Below are 20,204 nucleotides of genomic sequence, written 5' to 3'. Positions count from 1 at the left end.
GCAGATTTGAAAATTGCTTCTTCTCTTTCTCACACAATTTTTGTACTAATTTCTGTGTATGTGTGTGTATTATGCGCGTTTATTGTTAAATGTTATTTAAACTTTGTCTTTTAAAATTTGCTTGCTTATTTCCTGCAGATTTTCATTTATTTTTCACTTGTCTTCCATGATTGTGCATTTGTTCTTTACATTTTGTATTTATCCGGTGTTGAGCTTATGTTGTTTGTGGAATAGCAATGGTATGAAGAGAATTATTTCGTATGAGGTAAGTAGTTTTCTTCGGAGATTTATGTTTTAATTTGGGAACAATAAAAGATAGATTTTTTCTGAATTCTTTTGATGAAGTTGTAAGATAGTGATGAATTCATCAGTTCAGATTAAAGTTCAAAGACCTTGAAGACATATTTCATCAAACATTTCTAATTTGAAGGTGATGGCATATTAGTTTTTCAAACTATGTGCAAACTAGTAAAATTTAACAACTGATCGAAATTAATGTAAAATATCATTCAAGATTGGTAAAACCATTTTTATGTTTGTGTGAGGATTGATCGCCAATCGTGCTTTGGTAGCTGTATGTTTATATGGCGAAAAGTAACAGCGAGTTAGCTTGTTATTTTGTGCTTCAAATCGTTAAAAATGGTCCAGAAGTGTTTTGGAGAGCCTACTTTATCACGAACACAAGCAATTGAGTGGCACAAAGCATTCAGTGAAGTCGAGAAGTAATCGAAAACTTATCTCAAGCGAGTCATCCATGCACCTCTGGTAATGACGATCTCAGCGAAAAAGTAAAAGAAACAATGCTAGAAAATCTGAGAGGTAGCAGAGGACCTCAAGATCTCTTATGAACTGTGCTTGAAAATCGACGTATTGGCATCAGCGAGTTAGCAGAGGATCTCAACAACTCTTTTAGATCAACGCAACACATTTAGGAATATGACGTCTAAACTGGCGAACAATCCAGCGAATGACGCACCAAAAACGAACCGAAACCGAAAAAAGCAAAACTATTTGAAGGAACGGAAAGCCATCTCAGCCGAGACCTATAACGAGTGTGTGGAAAATTTTATTAATCATTGTCATACTTGTATGGGCATTGAAGCCTATTTTAAAACCGATAATAAAGTTTTGTATTAAAATACGTGAAAATGTATTTGTATGTCAGTCCGGGTAAAATTTGATCAGAAGGTACATCAAATAATTCGAACACTAATATGGTGAAATATGATTTTTTCAAAACATGTGGTTATATATTTATATTATATATATAAAGCAGATTTATAGTAGCTTTTGGTTAAAACGTCCTGACTTAGAATCATTGTTTGGAGTCGTTGTTCTTGGTAAATCAATAAGTAAATATATCATTTTAGACAATATTAAACATTTTTATAATACAATTTACGATTTCTACTTCTTAAATAAATTTAACATATCTGCAGAGAAAAAAGTCTAGAGACGTTAAATTGCACGATCTTGGCGGCGCAATCTCCGAAGAAATAGTTTAGATAGAATCACTAGATCATATAGCTGCCTTATACATTGGCCAATAAAAATCAAAATAAGATATTTTATACTATAAGAAATACACATGTGTGAAAGGCATTATAGCTTGCTACTGATAGTTATGGTACGATATGCATATAGCCTTACGCTGCCTCAACCCACGCATTACTTTGCGAATGCTCAAATAAAATATTTAGCAGCTGTATAGCAAATTCTTAATAACGCAAAAGCAACAAATTCACTACATTTATAAGCTGTGCTTTCCCAGTGGAGATGTTTTGACTGCTGTTGCATAACGCCAAAATGTTTTTATAGAATTTCAGAGTGAATTTTTGACTGCAAAAGTCAACGTACACAATGCAAATGTACTAGGGAAACTGAAAATAAGAAAACGCATACAAGTACAAGTGCGCTCGAGCAGCAAAATCACACAAATCATATAACTACCGAGTATAACGCACGTCTGTACTTTTGTGTGTGAGTGTGTATGTGTGTTTGTGTAAAATAAGCATGCAACGAGAATTTATGTAAGAATATTGCCAAATAAAACGCAGGCACACAGACACACATGCGAAGGAAAAGTCGCACTAAAAATGAGGCAGGCATGTAGCGGTAAAATGATTATACTCGTATTTGTTGTTGGCACAGAAAATAAAAATCTTATGCTTGAATTTCTAGGTAACGAGGAATACGTGTAGGCTTTTATATGTATATGTATTTTAAGTTTGTTGCTTCTCCAAATTTTATTTCATTCGCATTTTGCCACTTGCAACGCCAAACAGATACTTTCATATATATAAATATATACATATGTATATATACACATACGCTCGCACTTAGCCTTTGATGTATCTATATATAAAAGCATGCCTCACGAGTGTGTTCCTACGACAGCATGGCCTTTTACAGTTATTTAGCTTAGCAGTAAGTAAGCAAGCACATATTTTTGGTAAATATTTATGTGCTTTTGAGCGTGCATGCATATACATTTAGACTGCTGGCTGCTGAATTTGCTGTGCGCCTGTTGAGTGAATTTTTATAAATACTTACCCTTTGCTGCACGTGCTCTGAATATTACATACAAATAACAACAACAGTCTTGGTTATAAGCAAACATGTGACAAAACAACTGGGGCTAAGGTAGCAAAGGACTATCTCTTGCATTTTTACATTCAGCTTCATGGAAGTGCTGTATGCAAATAGTGAAGGAATGAAAAGTAGTTTATTGAAAAGTTAATTAAGTTCTTAGTGAAGAATATAGTTGAAAATATTTTTTTTATTCATATATAGCATATATTGCTTTTTCATTTATGTCCAAAATAATTTTTTCAGAAATTAACGCGTTCCTGAATCAGTGTTGCAAATAACGCTTTAAAAAATTATTGAATGAAAATTTGAATCAAATCCCGCATACCGGATTAAAAAAAAAAAATTAAATAATAAATAATAAAATTAATTTATTTATTTTTAATTTTTAATTCCAACTACCGCATTGAAAATTGTAAAAGAAAAATTTTAGTCTTAAGCATAGAATTAAGAATTAACAAGTAAGGAAGGGCTAAGTTCGGATGTAACCGAATATTTTATACTCTCGCAAAGTCAAATGGTATACTCGTTTGAGATTTCTTTGTGGATTGACAGATATTTTCGGTAGAAGGTCAACTATAGGCACTGGGGTCCACATATTTAGTACGTAAGGGTATGAACAGTTTTGGTTCGATTTAGACAATTTTTGGCCGAAAGGTGGCATACTTTAATTGCATTATTCACGCAAAGTTTTACCCCGATATAATCATTGTTACCTGATTTGCATAGTGGAAAGTGAAAGAATCAGATGGAATTAAAAATGGTGTTACATGGGAAGTAAGCGTGGTTGTAGTCCGATTTCGCCCATTTTCGCACTATGACATAGAAACATGAAAAGAACGTTATGCACCGAATTTGGTTGAAATCGGTTAAGCAGATCTCAAGATATGGGTTTTCACCTAAAAGTGGGCTGTGTCACGCCCACTGTCTAATTTTGAACGCGGTTCCTATAAAGTCATCTTATGCCATCTCAGAGATAAAATTTAATGTCTCTGGCGTGTTTAGTGCTTGATTTATCGCGCTTTTAGTAGTTTTTAACAGTACCGTTATATGGGGAGTGGGCGGAGTTGCCACCCGATTTCAACTATTTTCACACCGTCAATAGAAGTGCTAAAAACATTTGCTTCCAGTGAATTTTGTTATTATAGCATTAGCGGTTTAGGAGATATGCACATTAAACCTATTAGAGGCGGGACCACGCCCACTTTAAATTTTAACTGCAGATGCCCCTCCCTAATTTGATCCTGTGTGCCAAATAACAGTCTTGTATCTTATTGCGGAGCTTAGCTATGGCAAGTTATTTGTTTTTGATTAATGGCGTTTTGTGGGCGTGGCAGTGGTCCGATTACGCCCATCTGCAATACCAACCGTCTCACGGTACCATGAAACATGTCTACCAAGTTTCATAAAGATATCTCAATTTTTACTCAAGTTAGAGCTTGCACGGACGGACGGACAGACGGACGGACGGACAGACGGACGGACGGACAGAGAGTCACCCGGATTTCAACTCGTCTCTTCATCCTGATCATTTATATATATATAACCCTATATCTAACTCGATTAATTTTAGGTGATACAAACAACCGTTAGGTGAACAAAACTATTATACTCTGTAGCAACAGGTTGCGAGAGTATAAAAACAGAATTTGTTTTGGAAATAACATTTCTTCGCGTTCATTCAAATCAAAAAAATAATATTTTCAATTTTCAAATTTTAATTCCAAACATCTTAGTTTAAAAAATTAAAATCTCATTTTTAATCCAAAATCGGGATTAGAAAATAAAAATTAAATATTTTAACCAAAGTTTTTGAATTAAACAATACGCGACCTTGCCTTAAATGCATCACTGCAATAAGTTTTAGCTTCAGAGCCTTGCAACCAAAAAAATTAAATTATTTAATGTTTATTAATGTTTATTTGTTAATATTTGGAAAAAACCTCGTGTCTTAGCATAGCGAGATGTCTCGTGAATTGGTAACAGATTACAAGCTTCGAATATCTTTTATAGTTTTGTTAGCATGGTGCTAGTATAAACTATTATTACATTTTTAACGGGTTAGACTCAACTGGGTTTTTCTATTGTTTTTTGGCTTCAAGTAAACTTAACAATATTTAAATAATAGAATAAAGAAAAATATTTTTCCCTGTCCAGTTCGCTGTAGAGTCAAAACGTTCAAGTCAGTCAGCTTCAGCACGTAAAACCTTAAACGCGTCTTTCTCGAAATCGCTTCTTAGAAAACGAGGATGATATCCGAAGATTATGGCACATATCTTACTTATACTTAAAATTTTGACTGTAGCTTAACATTTACATAAACCAATAAATCGTACTGATATTTTTTTGTAATTACTAACAAGTCTTATGTGAATTGAAATCCCCGTTTTTATAGCACTATTTTCTGGAATCACGATCTCACATAAAGACCAATATTAATATTTTTTTATAAATAAAAATACATGCTTAGTAAAGTCTGAAACACAGAATTTCGATTCCATTTTTCTTTGCTGGCAGATTAAATTTTAGAAATTAAATCTTTTCTAAAGACTCTAGCGTGGTCTAACTCTTTACTCATTAATATTTGTTATAGAAAATGGAGCACATAATAATAAAATTAATATTACACTACAAAACAAAAAAAAAAACACATATAATTAATAATATATTTTAAAATTATTAATAAAACCTAGCGCATTTGTTTTAAAAAGTGTGGGAGTTTATTTTACCTCTTTCAATGGACAAAACATTTTTAGAAATGTGTAGAATTTAATGAAGAAAGTTATATGCTTGCATTAAAAACGTTTTTAATAAACGTTTAAATAAATAGTTTCGCATTTCCTAAAGCCAAATGTCAATTAAGAGCACAGATTTTGTGTTAAACATGTTTAAAAAACTTTGCCACTATATTTCTATAGAAGATTCTGAAGAAGAATGTTTTTGGTGTTGTCATAATGCATGAAATGCATGGAATTCGTTTCATTTTGTCAGTAATATATATGGAGCTGTAATGCGACATACGTCATGCGACATGCAACAAATGGACGAGACAACTTTAGACAATATATTCAAGTTTCATTTAAAAATTCATACTTTTAGTATAGCTTTTCTATAAGCGAATACTCAACGTTCTTCTTTTACTCCTATAAAAATAATTTTACCCGAATATGTTGTGGTGATATAATTTGACTAGTTGCATTAGCAACATTAGACTAGCATCATTTCGAACCATTTTACTTCATTTATTTTGTAAATGGCCTTAATTAGTACTGGAATGCGACACATGGCAACTATGTTTTTACGTTTTATCACGTTATTCTTTAGAAACGACCAATCAGAGCTTATATTTTAAACCTATGTACATAACAATTGTTTTGATATTTGCTGTGATTTGAGTGTGATAGAACACATGGTAGCTTCTACAGCGCTTGGAAGATAAATAGTAGAGTGAGGTAAAAAAACTAAACTATCGCATTTATGGGTTAAAATGAACCTATATACAGTAAGAAGGTATTGTTGAGCATTTATATAAAATCATTTAAAAAAACACAAAAAAATCATTATCATGAAAAAGGCTATAACTTTTAAATAAAACTTTTTACTTAGCAGATCTTTACAGAGCATACAATTTTCTAAAATACCTACTGCAGGCAGATTTTTTAAACTCAAAAATTCGTATACTTAAAATATTAGAAAATAGAAAAAAAAATCAAAAAGAAAGGCTGAGACAACTGCTTGTTAAAACAAAGTGTTAATTTACATGTCCAGACTTTACAGTTTGGGTTATTGTTAACAGCTTATTACAATACTGTATATACAAGTATACAATTGTTTTCCACTTTCAAGATATTACTTGAAAAATTCATTATTTTAAATAGGGTTAAGCGCTTGTTAAAATACTTTGACCCATTTAAACAGCTTTTAATTGAGATTTTAAGCTTAAATATTCAACCAAAGTGAGTGGTAATGCCACAGTGATGCTCACACAATATGAATTCTGGTTTAATGAGCCGCAACAGCTGCTGCATTTGACATAACGAATCCGACGGATTAAAAAGTTGGTGAAATTGCTTGGGCATATGTCGAAATGTAGGCGTGTAGTAAAATGTTAAGTCACTGCACTGTTGAATGACAAAAGCGAAACTCTCTTAATTAAAGGCTGATGTGCATATTAAGAACATAAAAAAATAAATATAATGAAAGGCAATAATTATTAATTAATACAGCTATGTGAAAAAAGTAGAAAAATATTGTAGTTGGCGATAAGTTGAAAAGTTGGCTAATAGCTTCTAAATTGATTTTGTAGATTACGTCACAGCGTTCTACTTCCACTAGAAATTATCGATAAGCTACACTTTAACGTTAAGCCAAAGAAGTATGAACGCTTATTGGAGATTAACATTATACTCGTTGAAACTAATAATTTTAAACTTTCAATTTTATGCAACAATAAAATTCCTGCTGTAAAACAATGACTTAAACAGAACTGAAACACAAACGTTTGCGATAAGCGCTTAGCGGAACTCAATATTGATAACAACTTGGTGATTTGCTTTTGCTGTAGTTGTAGAAGAAGCTTTGTTTCAAAGCATGACGCAAAGCAGAAATGTAATGAATTTTATATAATGCAAGAAAGTTGCAAAACATAAAACTAGGAAAAAGTGAAGATTGAAAAGCGAAGAGCAAAGAGTGCAACAACGCGTTAAAGTCTTTTGTCAACTATTAAATACTCGTCCTTCAATTCACAAAGTAACGTTATTATTTTCATTGACAATCTTTACATTTGAAACTTTGACTTTAAAAAGTTAGCGAAAACAAATACATATACACAACTCATAGATGCACTACTTATATACATATGTATTGTATACTTATATATAAAGCTTCAGAAAAGATGTTATTGATCTATGAAAAAATTTAGGCAATTTTATGACAGCAAAGTGAAATGGAAAGTAGGCTCCAAGGAAAAGCACAATTTGCGAAAATTTATCAAATATTTAAATGCAATATCTTCTCTACTTCACAGAATTAGCATCATTAATTTTAATATGCGTCATTAAATGATTTTGCATAAAATTTCAATTGTAATATAATGACAATAAACTCAGCGATTTTAGTTGAAAGTAACAATTGCTTGTAATACCATGAGTTCGAAAGAAAAATTTACTACAATAATAAATTGTAAATAAAAAAAGAGAGGAAAAACTTTAACTTCGGTTGCACAAAAGCTAGAATAATCTTCACAAATAAAAGGTTTCCATACAATAATTTTATTGTAATTGGTCAGTTTGTATGGCAGCTATATGCTATAGTAGTCCGATCTAAACGATTTCTTCGAAAATTGTGCCGCTGCTTTGGACAACAAACCGTGTCAAATTTCGTGATGATATCTTGCCAAATAAAAAACTTGTCCATACAAGAACTTGATTTCAAACGTTCAGTTTGTATGGCAGCTATATGCTATAGTGATCCGATATCGGCAGTTGCGAGAAATGGGAAGAAAGGCACGTGTGCTAAATTTCAGAAAAATAACTCAAATATGAGCCACTAGTTCGCTCATATACAGACGAAAATTTATATAAATATTTTATAGGGTTTCCAACGTTTCGTTTCCTTTTTGAGAGTTAATAAAGCCTGCCGAAGAAGTAAACAGCGCTGTAAAAATTAAATGCTATTCACGCCAGTATTTTTAGGGTCATGTGAAGCGAAGAAGGTGGGGAAGGAAGAGTAATGAAGTAAAATGATTTTTCAATGTTTTTTGCAAAAGTAATAATAGATCTTTACTAATCTATACTAATATATTCGATAGCTGTTTCTGTTGTTCGCAATGCTCAAACTTTGGTTTTTGAAGTTTTGCGTAGTTCCAAAATGGGATTATCACTGTCTGCTGTTAAAAAAAAATTCTATGGGTTTCTTAAAAGAAGATTTCTACCTATACACTTCTAGTTCTACGCCAGCTATCTATCTGTGCCTTATAAGAACTTATGTAAAAGGAAAACGTAGCATAGTTTGCCATATAATAGCTTTGTTTCTCACATTACTTGTACAAAGAGAGCACTCTGTTATTTTTTAATTTTAGATTTTAAGTAGTATGATATTACAAAGTTATGTTAATAACAAAAAATGGAGGAACTATGTAGCCAATTCTGGTTTTATTCACATTTAGCTTTGGTTCTATGGCTGAGCCTCAAGTTGGGTATCGCACTTGGACTACTATATTTAGTCCTTTGCAAAACCAGTATAGAACACCGGAAATCGGTGAATTGTGTTAAATATTTGAGTGGATCTAGTACATAATATAAGGTTGAGTTCCAAACCGAATTTAAAAATGAAAGTTGTAATAAAGGGTATTTTGTTTAAGCAGTTAATTTAAATATTTAGGGGTATATCTATTTAAAAATTTGTTCTGCATGATCTGTAGTGCTCCATACAATGACCAATCTTTTGATCTCATACAAATATCTGATTGTGGCAGGCTAAAAGCGACCAAAATTTTGTTTGAAATTCAACTTTTTTAAAAAACCCCACCATTGTGTCAATTTATGACTATTTTTTTCAACCGAAATTGAAATTGAATGACTTTTATGCGGATATTATCTTCTAGAGGAGAATTTTTTTTAAATCGAAATTTTTTTTATCTTTTTCAAACTTCAAAAATTTTACTGCATGTTTTAAAAATATGTATAAATATGCTCTTATAATTTTAAAACAATAGATACAGTATATATCGCATGTATATAATCGTATTTTTTTAAACTGTCCCACTAGATCGTTGTACTGATATGGCGACGGACAGTACCGTACATATATTAGTAAGAAAATAAATAAATATAAAGAATAAAGGAAACAAAAACAAGATATGCATTAATTTATTAATTTAAAATATTCAATATATAATACATAAATTTATAAAAATTATCATATTATTCTTGATGTTTGAAAAAAAATTCCGTGACTGCACACTTCACGTTATTCAAAGTCCATGTGCTGAAAAAGGCATATTCTCCGGTTGGAAAAATATCAGGACCATTTAAAAGTTTTTGATCGATGCGGTAATTTTTCACAATAATATTGTGCTACAAGGAAAGAAAAACAATCATGCATTTGTGAATAGGTGTGGAAGCTGATCTAAAACTTTTTTACACACATTTATAGGGCACGAGTGATTGAAATTCGTGCAGGGATGTAAGAAACTGTACAAATACTTCACAAAGGGATTTTTTTGTGTTTACAAAAATTTGCTGCCATCGAAATTCACCTTACCAACATAAGGACGATAGCCATTGGAGTTTTTCATAAATTTAAGCTGAACCTGTGCATTGGCGATTTAAATAAAATTAATTAGTTTTTCAACACTAAATTTTGTTTGTTATACAAGTTTTGAAAATATAAAAATTACTCAAACACACCGTTACATTCACCACTGGTAGTTGGAGAAGTTTCACATACAATGAGATTTCATTCAAATCACGTTTCACTACACGCAAACGGCACTTGCTGAAATCCGCACAGTTTGTATCAAGCGATTTGCATTTGACGTTCGTAAATGCCATTTGAGCAGCTATTGTCAGTTTCAAAAATGAAGTCACCAAGAATAGTCTCACCAAAGTTGCTTTAGCCAGCATAATACTCGGTTTTATGCATTTAATGAGGTGTTCTAGGAATTTGAATTTGCCTTCAATGGTCCAAAAGTATTAACGATGATTTGATATTCCTGCCGAAGTAAATTTTATATTTTCTTATTTTACAATTTAACCTCCGTAATTGTGTCCAAAATGAACGCATCAAATTCTATTTACACGAGTATATTTTCTCTAACCTGCTATCAAAATTTCAATAATCACAACAATTATTTTCAATATAGCTCATAACAAGCTAAGCTATTTCAAGTGGAAATAAATATTTCATAATGATTTATGAATTTTGATTTGGTGGATAGATTTGTAAAATCAATCAAAAATGTTATAGTATACCAACATATACAACAAAAAGAGTACCATGGCTTCGGAACACGAGCAGTTTGTGTGAAGTGAAAATTTGAATATAGCAGTCGGTGTATGTATATCGGACTCAATTCTCTAACTCGCTGGACAAAAATGTAAAAAAAACTAATTAACGAATGCACCAAAACTATAATATCAGGAAAAAAAACAGAAGTACTTGTTTACGTGCATACAGACAGACAGACGGACATAACTAAATAAGCTCTGCGCATCACGCTGATCATTTATATACCATATGTACTTTATAGGGTCTCCAACTTTTCATTCTGGCCGTTACACTATTACTGTTCAGGGTATAGTAAATATAGTAAATATGGAGAAGAGAATATTAGTTACAAAAGCTGATTGGAAGAAGATGAGCTATAAATATCTCAACACTGTCTTCTTGATTGCTCCGCATTTGCGAGTTCACGCCTAAAACACTTTTAATCTTACTCCTTTAGTCATCCAACTGAATTGACGGAAATATAAATTAACAGTCTAAGTAGATTTGTAATACCTCCCACCGGCTGTCGCAGTTCATATTTGCCTTGTTTAGGCGCTTGTATGGTATATAAATAATTTTGCTAATTTTATTTCCAAACCTGCCGTTCTGTATATATAAGCATACTTGTTTATCGGAATCGCCGATATCGGTCCACTAAAGCATATGGCTGCCATAAAAACTGAAGGATCGAAATCAAGGGCGTTTAGGGGAACATTTTTCATTTGACGAGATATCCTCACTAAATTTGGCATGAGTTATTGTCCACAGCGACAGTGCAATCTCCGAAGATATTATTCAGATCGAGTTATACTTGAGATGAGAACTGCTTCCGCATCCAACGTGTTCTCCGGTTTAAGATCCCGACAAATTTTTCCTGTTCTCAGATCTCGATAGAAAGCTTTCTGTAAAGACACTTACGGACAATAGCATGCTGACCTCTGGGTTGGGGCCTATTTGGAAGTTAAATACAAAATTTTACCAAGAACATAGTATCGAAAACTTCGGAGACCATTATAATCGGAGTACTATCCTTTAAGATGAATATTTTCTTAATACTATATGACAAAGAGAGCACTTATAAGTATCAAAAAGCTTTTGCGTATCAGAAAAACATGATTTGACATAATTTGTCAAGAAAAATTGTAAAAAAACACAGAAAATCCTAACACTTTCAAAAATATTAAATATTTCGCAATATTCTAGTGTAAGTGAAAACATTTCAGACCTTTAGCAAAAGCTTGTTTATGAGCTTTTGAGGGTGTTTATAAGCATTCGTTTGTAGCTATGTGAATTTTTTTCGAAATTCATAATTTTAGTGGCATCGGAACGAGGATTCAGCGTAGTCTCTTGTTACTTCATTCTAATTTAGGCTTAAGTGAAAGCTTTACAGCACTACCCACGCCTTCGAAAAGCATTTTTCTTATGGGAACGTCTTGCATTATAAAAATAATAACAATATAAATCGAAACAATTTATAACCACTTTTCCAATTGAAAATCAATTTTCCTATAACGTTCATGATAAGCACATACATTCCCTTTAAATTTACAATCACTTTGTATTTTTCTCTACAGTTAACAAATAGAATTTTCCAAGCAGCCTCATACTCTCATACAATTACCCCAGCAACAACATTATATAATTAAATTAATCTGTTTTGCTGAAAATGAAATCACAAATACCTTTAATGAAATTTTGTGAATACCCAATGTGCTAATTCCATTCCATTAACTTAACAATCTGTTTAATTCCTATGAGCGACATAAAAGAGATTTGCCTATTTTGAGGCGTAGCGACGATTTAAAAAAATGAATCAAGGCACTTGGGATGTACAAAGCGGTGGCACATTCTTTTCGTGAATGTCTATAGAAGTCTCAAAAGCAAGCAGCAGTTGGGCAAAATCATTAGCTGTTAAACATAACGGTACAGCCGATGATATTAAATGCGAATACGTTTGGGAAAAAATAAATTACCAGAAAAAAATCTGCAAAAAGAAAAAAAAAATTTTCATACGAAAATATTGTGTACATTTAGGCGCAAATGTTGTTATTAGTGAAATGCTGACAATTAAGCAAATACAAATATTTGACACATAAATTATGAACAAATATATAGCATTAAATGCGTTGAGCGTTATAAATCAGTGAAAAATTAAGCGATTATTTGTAGTAACTTGTAGTTCTTTGTCCAATATATGTAGTTCTACAATAGTTGAATGGTAAATGTTTGTTTTTGTGGCATTCTGAATTTACTTTTCTTTCGAGACTATTGAATTTTCTTCTTCTTACGTATATCTTACTTCGTCTTAAAATATTCACTATGCTAAATTAATAATATAATCTCATTATCAACAACTTGAATTACATCTAAAAGCTTCCTTTCACAGACCTTGAAATTTAATTATTGAAACATTTTAGAAACAACAAAATCAAATGCTGTGAGCTGAAATACTTGCTGATGGTCTTTGCACCCATGTTGTATTTTGCTTGTTTACTCACATTTTTTATTTTCATTTTCTTTCAATTTTATACCCTGAACAGCTTGACATAATGAGTAGATTTGGTTGTCTCTATATAAGAAACTAGTCCCTCAGTTTTCAAGATAACAATCTGAAATTTTACACATGTTCTTTTCTCCCTAAGAAGCCGCTTATTTGTTGAAACTGCTGATATCAGACCACTATAACATATAGCTGTCATACAAAATGAACGATCGGAATAAAGTGCTTGTACGGAAAACATTTTCATTTGACGAAAAAAATTCAAGAAATTTGGCATGGATTATTGCCTAAGTCAACGCTGCAATCCGAAGAAATTGTTCAGAACGAATCGCGAGAGCATATAGCTGCCATAAAAAACTGAATGATCAGAAAAAAGTTCTTGTATAGAAAATTAATTTTTTTGTTTAGATATTTTACCGAAATTTGTCACGGATTATTGTCCAAATAACGGTACAACATTTCAAGTAATTTTTTTGATCATATCACTACTGCCATACCAACTGACTGATCAAATCCAAGTTCATTTACGGAAACATTTTTATTTTTTAAGGGTATTCTAGCTTCGGTTCAACCGAAGTTAAAGTGTTTTCTCTTTTATGTTTATTTCTTTTTAATTTCTTATTTTTTGTTTCAATTTTATGTTTTGCCCTCCACTTACCATACTTCACTCAGCCAACTTAATTTCGTTTTAATCAAAGTTCATGATTTATTTACAATTCAATGAATGAAATAAAATCGACAGTATGTTTGTTGCCACAACGAAAATTATGCCAACAAAAATTTCTGTAAAGAGTCCCTATGAGTTGCGCTGCCACCGGCGCATACACCAATTGCCAAGGCGCGAATATTATTTACGCTCACGTACAATCAAACATCAATTGAACGTTGGCATCAATAAATATATGTTGATTCGCAATTTGGTTCTTGGGATGAAAATGGTCCACTTGCGCCTTTTTGTATGCTACGCCTCACTGCATAATATCGTTAATATGAAAAGAAAGTAATTTATTGGAAAACAAAAGCTGGGGTAGGCATGCTGGATATATGTAAACATTTTGCTGGTGAATTTCGCGATGTGCGTGGTATATATACATATGTACATATGTATATATCTATTTACATATGTATGCGTAAATATACTATATACGTATAAGTAGTTTGTTTGCTTTAGAGCGGGTATTCAACTGACACAAATAGTACAAAGCGGATGAAGTAGCTCATAAAATTTCAGCATTTCCTAAAGCACTCAAAATGATAGATGTTATTTGCACATTGTCTAATGAATATATTGTACATGCAAGGAAGATAATAAGCGAATATTTAAGTAATATTGTATTCTGTCTTCTCTGATTCTGTTGTTCACGCCAACAAAATATATAATATATGGTATGCACAACACTTATGTACTTATGAACTCCATATAGAACTATTTGTTCTCAAACGCATCAAACTAACTTAACTTAAGGGGCACACCGTGACAGCCTAAAAGCAGACAATTTCGTGGAATTAAAAAAATTAAAATTAAATATTTATTGTTTTAAAAATTTAAAGGTATATTTAGATATGCTTTTAAAGAAGAAGAAAGAACTTAAACATTTTTCGAATTAAAATTAAATATTTCTTGTGATCTCAGATGGCGCTTTAGCAAAGTTCCACCTTTAGATGGAATCTAAAAAAAAAAGAAATTTTTTTACTAGAAGATATGGTCCGTACAATGCCTACAAAAAATAATTTTACCCAAAATTTTGATTGTTTTTGGCCTGCTAAAATTCGATTTCTGATCAGATCAAAATACTGTTAGTTCAATCTATTAAGGATTATGTATTGAGTATGCCTTTTAGAAAACTGTAACTCAAAAGCTATTGCACATGTTAATTTAAAATTTTAGTTTTTATATTATGGCCTATGGAAATATAATATAATGTATACAAAACATATATATATTTATTTTTATTTTACTGTAGATGTTCCTATTAAAAAGTAGTTCAGTGGCAAGTGAATACAAACGTATGATTCGGTTAATGCTGTAGTATGATTTGATCTATATCATCTTGCCATTTAATACACAAAAATCTCACTTATAGACCATAGTAGATAATCTGAAAGCAAAACAAATAAAAAAATCACAGTAGAATATTACTCATTGGAAACGAATGATAAATAACAAAAATGAAATAACAAATAATTTACGGGCGGTCTAAGGTCGGCAAGAGAAAGAAAAGACCGCACTAAACAGCGGCTACTATGAAACAATAGGTAGATGCAATAAAAAAAGCAGCTTTGAATCGTTTAGTGTGATTTAAGAAAATTTACCATAGTAATGTATGTACATACTTTTTATAACATCTGTAAGTAATGATTTCAACATATATGAAATCTTTCAACCTTTTAAAAAATCTGATGTTATTACTTGTTAATTTTTGATTGCAAATAAGGGTTTCCGCGATTTTAGGCCCAAATAAGGTCTGGGACACAGTAAGCTAAGTTTAGGTAAAATTTCGTGAAAGAAAAAAAGAGTTTATAAAAAATAAAAATAAAAGTTCCAAAAATTTCGATTTTTGAATTATTCAGATTTTGAATTATGAGGTTATGTGAAAAAGGTGTTAATACAAAAAATATAGATATTTTCATTACCTACTTGTACAACTGTTATATAAAAAAATTCTCTCTAGGATATGTAGTAGTTTTACCGGAAATCATGTTAAACTCTCTTTCAACCTTTGAAACTCTCCGCCATTTCTGATATTTAATCTTTGGTATACAATCTTTTGCTTCTGCTTTTCAATTCGACATTTTTAAAGAAATTTAAAATCATTAACTAACCCGTAACTTTTGTACATACTTGTATGACAAAAAAAATCGTTTTTTGGTTTGAATGTATTTTCTTTAAGTTATTTTTAAGGCTTTTCAAAGAGATGTAACATGCGACATTAAAAATACCCTTAAGAGTTTGGTATATTTGTTTCTTTGCGACTGCAATGCTTAGCTCATAATACAATCAATATCACAACTTGCTATTGAATAAATTAAATATATGCACTTTTTTCAGCTAAAGAGATTTTGACTAATTAGCTCACGCAAATCTCATACCGAACGCAATAAAGCACTGTTTATGAATACAATTAGCAGTAATGCTCCGGATATGGAAGTTAAGTTGCTACCCAATCCCTTATGTCGCAGAACTATTGTCTACATTTGCTTGCATTATATGAAATTCTGTGTAAAAGCATTAAGTAAATCCCCTCAAAAAGAGCAAAAAAATAAGAATAAAACAGCAAAAACAATTAGACGCATTAACGCAAGCCACAGAAATCCTTTGTTGCGCTTAATTTTGCCTTCTTTTCTGTCTATAGTTGATTCTTTATTTTTTGTTATATGCTCAAGCGTTTATCTGCTAACGTCACTAAATGCTGCATGTGCAAGTTTAAGCTTATGTAAATATGTTTATATATCTATTTGTGCCTACTACTACGCCTATTTGAGGTACGTACTTTGGTTTTACAAGTTAATGGCGCGCTTAATTTTGATATAATATAACAAACTGTGCTTATACATATTTATGGCCTCAAGTGTGAGTATAAAGGGTGTTTATATTTTGAACGAATGCAACGAGGTGGTATATGATTGTATGAGTATTCATAACTGATATAAATCTCAGAAGAGTCATGAAATTAGTTAATAAAATCAGCGAAGGTTTAAACTTTTCTAAATCATGGAATAAATGCCATATAAGATAATTATATTAACTTTTAATACAACAAACTAAATATAGATTGTATTTATAAATGTTCCCCCTGTGGGTAGGGGTAAGAATTTACCCGCGGTAAGGCATGCCTGGTGTAAAAGGCGGTAAAGGCCAAATGCACTATGACTGTTATTATGTACCTTGCTCAGTAATATCAGCATATTATGTCAGGAATAGTGCTATAATACTCAGCTTGAATTGATATTATAGACTTTAAATGAAAAAGCAAATAAAAAGACATTTGAAGTTCAAGCGACAAATTCCACCAGGCATTGAGTAATGGGTTGCTCAACTGGCAGTAGTTTCGGCTACACAGAAAGCCCTTGGACTTCGTTCCAATCTGCTCATTGGGTTATGGCCTCTTTGGGGAGATTCGTGGTGGCTGTGGTTGAAACCTAAATGCAGGAAGAACTGAAAATTCAGCCTTACTGTTTTTTTCAGTTCTAAAATAAAGTTGCAAAAAGCAACTGGGTTCCGTACCCGAAAACAGAAGAGGTTTTAGGTCGGCCTCGAATCATACCACGATGGTAGTGTGGACCCAGACACACTGCCACTGGTATCCAAATAAATACTTGCAAATAGCTCGTATTGTTTGGGGCGCTTATCAACGCATTGTATTGATACGTTGTGTTTTGGAACACCGTGAGGTAAGGCCGTCGCCGGCAGGTACTCACGTAAATCAACAACGAAAGTTGTATTTATAAATGTATAGGAAATCTAAACGATACATCTTTTTTAGTCTTTACAAAAAAAAAAAAAAAAAAAAAACGATTGCCAAAAGCCCATCTAGCTACTGAATCATGAATAATGTGCAAAGGCACCGAAAGAGAACATTCCTGCTTTTTCTTACACGTCTAGAAAAGACTGCAGGACGGTTGTTGGCGTAGTGATAGGTCACAACTTACTCGCATCAATGCAAGCCGGATGGGTATAAACGAAGACACATACAGGACGTGCAGGGAAGTAGGCATGAGCGAGACGCGGGAACAGCTCCTCTGCTTCTGTTCGGCCTTATCTAGAACTCGGCGAGATATCTAGAAGCTTCGCAGTTCAAAGGGCAAGATGAAGTATTAAAATTAGATTTTAAATCGCTCTTGAAGTTCGCAAAACGCGTTAACATACTGTATGACAATCATTTCAATCTTAAATTAAACTGAACCCCCATCTGTCATTACAAAGGACCAGTAGACCTAAAAACTACCTGCTAACCTAACCTGTATAAAATCTATGAAACGAGATATTTTTTTAAGAAGTTGGCAGCGAGATATTAATTTTCTATCTGATAATAAGAAAAGAAAAGGGAGCTGTAAAGCGAAGGACCTTCCCGTTACAATTCAGAGCTCATAATTGAAGTGACTTTCTTAGTGGTGTTTATCAACCAATTTTTCAGAGTACCAAGTGAAATGAAACATAAATTTATTTTGACCCGCCCTAATACATACATACATACATAAGTTAATTAAAGCAGTTTTTACATCAAAGTTTAGGAAAAATAAGTTATAATTTAGTGAAAGTCCGTTGTGAATAAAAAATATTTTTCTCAGAAAAATTGGCAGTGAATGGTGAGAGAAACAAATGAAATAGAAAATATTTAAGAAATAAAGAACTAATTGCTCAGTAAAAATTTCACTTTAATTCGTCGTATAAAACTAAAAGCAGTTAATTTGCCTAATTAAATGTAACATTATTTTCATTAATATGTTGAACGCATGAACATGCAACTTCAAACACCAAACACAACGCAAAGCATTTCCAGCACAGGCACTAATCGACTCCCTCGACAAAGAAATACGAACGTCAGCATTAAATTGCCACTTAAATTTTATTATCATTTAAATGATTTCAATAACGTCAACATAAATGCAAATTAAATTTACAACCGTTCGAACGCCTCTGAGTATGCATCAATTTTGAAACAATGAAGCAATGGCTGCTATAAATTGGCGCGCGCCAACGCCTTAACGTATGCAAAGCCAATGAAATTTTAATACCACATACATAGACAATTGACGCCGTTACGTTTCATTGCCGCTTGTTGGGAACACGTGGCCACATGGCAGACAGGCAAATGGACCGAGCGTAGAAAAGGAGGCAAGCATCGAAGATACCGTACATTGAGCAGACAATAGATGGCGTTGCGCTGACGCAAAGCATATTTTATGGCGCATTTGGGAGTTAGGAGCTGTGCGGCAAGTTGCTGCTGGCATTTTTGTTACGGTTAATATATAAAGAATATCATGTATATATCAAAGTATGTCTGCAGACCATTACGATTAGTTTTAGTGTCCATTGCAAGCTTGAACGCGCATTTAAGTGGCACTGCCACGAAGTTTGCGTCAACGCTTGCAGCAGCATTTGCTCTAACATTTACTCTAACATTTGCCTGCATAATAACTTAAGTGGCTTAAAATTTATTTTTAAATAATTTAATAAATAACGTTATAGTTAGTGTGTATGTGGGCATGTGCGCTTTTGGCCTGCCGCCAAAAATTACACTCACCACCAGCACAGATACCGAAAAATTCGCAAAATCGCAAATGTGGCAGCTGCAGCTGTTCTCCGGCTTTCTGCTTTCTAAGACGACAATTTTTCTTTAATTTTTTTTTTTTTAGTTTCTTTGTTTGGTTGTCAGAAAAGTTACGGCAAAATTGTTCGAACCAACGAAGTGCCAGAGCAGCACAGGATTATACACCAATACATATGCATATTTAATATTTGGGGCAAAGTTTTATATCTGGTAGGTGTTAAGTTCACAGCCAGCAAATGCCGCATTGTGCAGCTGAACACCTGCGTTGGCAGCCGACGGCATGGCGTGATATATTCACGAAATTCTCACGAGACTGCAGGCATGCATGCGGATGAGCTGTGCTCAGTATGTGTGTGTACGTGTGCTTCGTTTATTCGATTGTGTGCGACGATGTGGAACTAGTTTGGGGTTAAAGCGTTAATTGAATTATTTAGAATGCCCAACTAATCAGCTACAAAGTGAGGTTACAAGAGTTTTCAAGCAGATTATGGCAATAAAGGCTTAAAGGGCGCATGTATGTGCGTTGTTGCTTGGTACAATTTTGGAAACGAAATTCATGTGGTTAAGTTGGGAATATCTTAAATAACTTGTGACAACTTAAGCTTTAATTAAAATTAACAAGATCGGAAGTGTTGAAAATATTTGCTTGTTTTGGATAAATGCAATGAGAGGAGAGCTAAAGCATAGCTTTAATAGCTTAGCGAAGGTTTGGTTTTCAATTATGTGACGAAAATGAATTCGAAATAAACAAAACATAAAAAGGCATAAAAAGAAATTGGTCTTGATTTTAATCGGTCAGTTTGTATGGCTGCTGTATGTTATAACGATCCGATCTTAATAATATTATATATTTG

At 32.5% G+C, this 20,204-nt stretch overlaps 1 pseudogene; it reads right to left on the bottom strand.

The window, feature by feature from the left end:
- Window positions 1–9,512: 9,512 nt before the first annotated feature.
- On the bottom strand, window positions 9,513–10,142 carry LOC138856457 (uncharacterized; annotated as a pseudogene).
- Between the last annotated feature and the right edge of the window lie 10,062 nt (window positions 10,143–20,204).

The sequence above is a fragment of the Bactrocera oleae genome, chromosome 3 (assembly GCF_042242935.1).
Source record: "Bactrocera oleae isolate idBacOlea1 chromosome 3, idBacOlea1, whole genome shotgun sequence".
Taxonomy (NCBI): domain Eukaryota; kingdom Metazoa; phylum Arthropoda; class Insecta; order Diptera; family Tephritidae; genus Bactrocera; species Bactrocera oleae.
The sequence above is the reverse complement of the archived record's forward strand: the minus strand, read 5'-3'. Positions and strand labels throughout refer to the sequence as shown.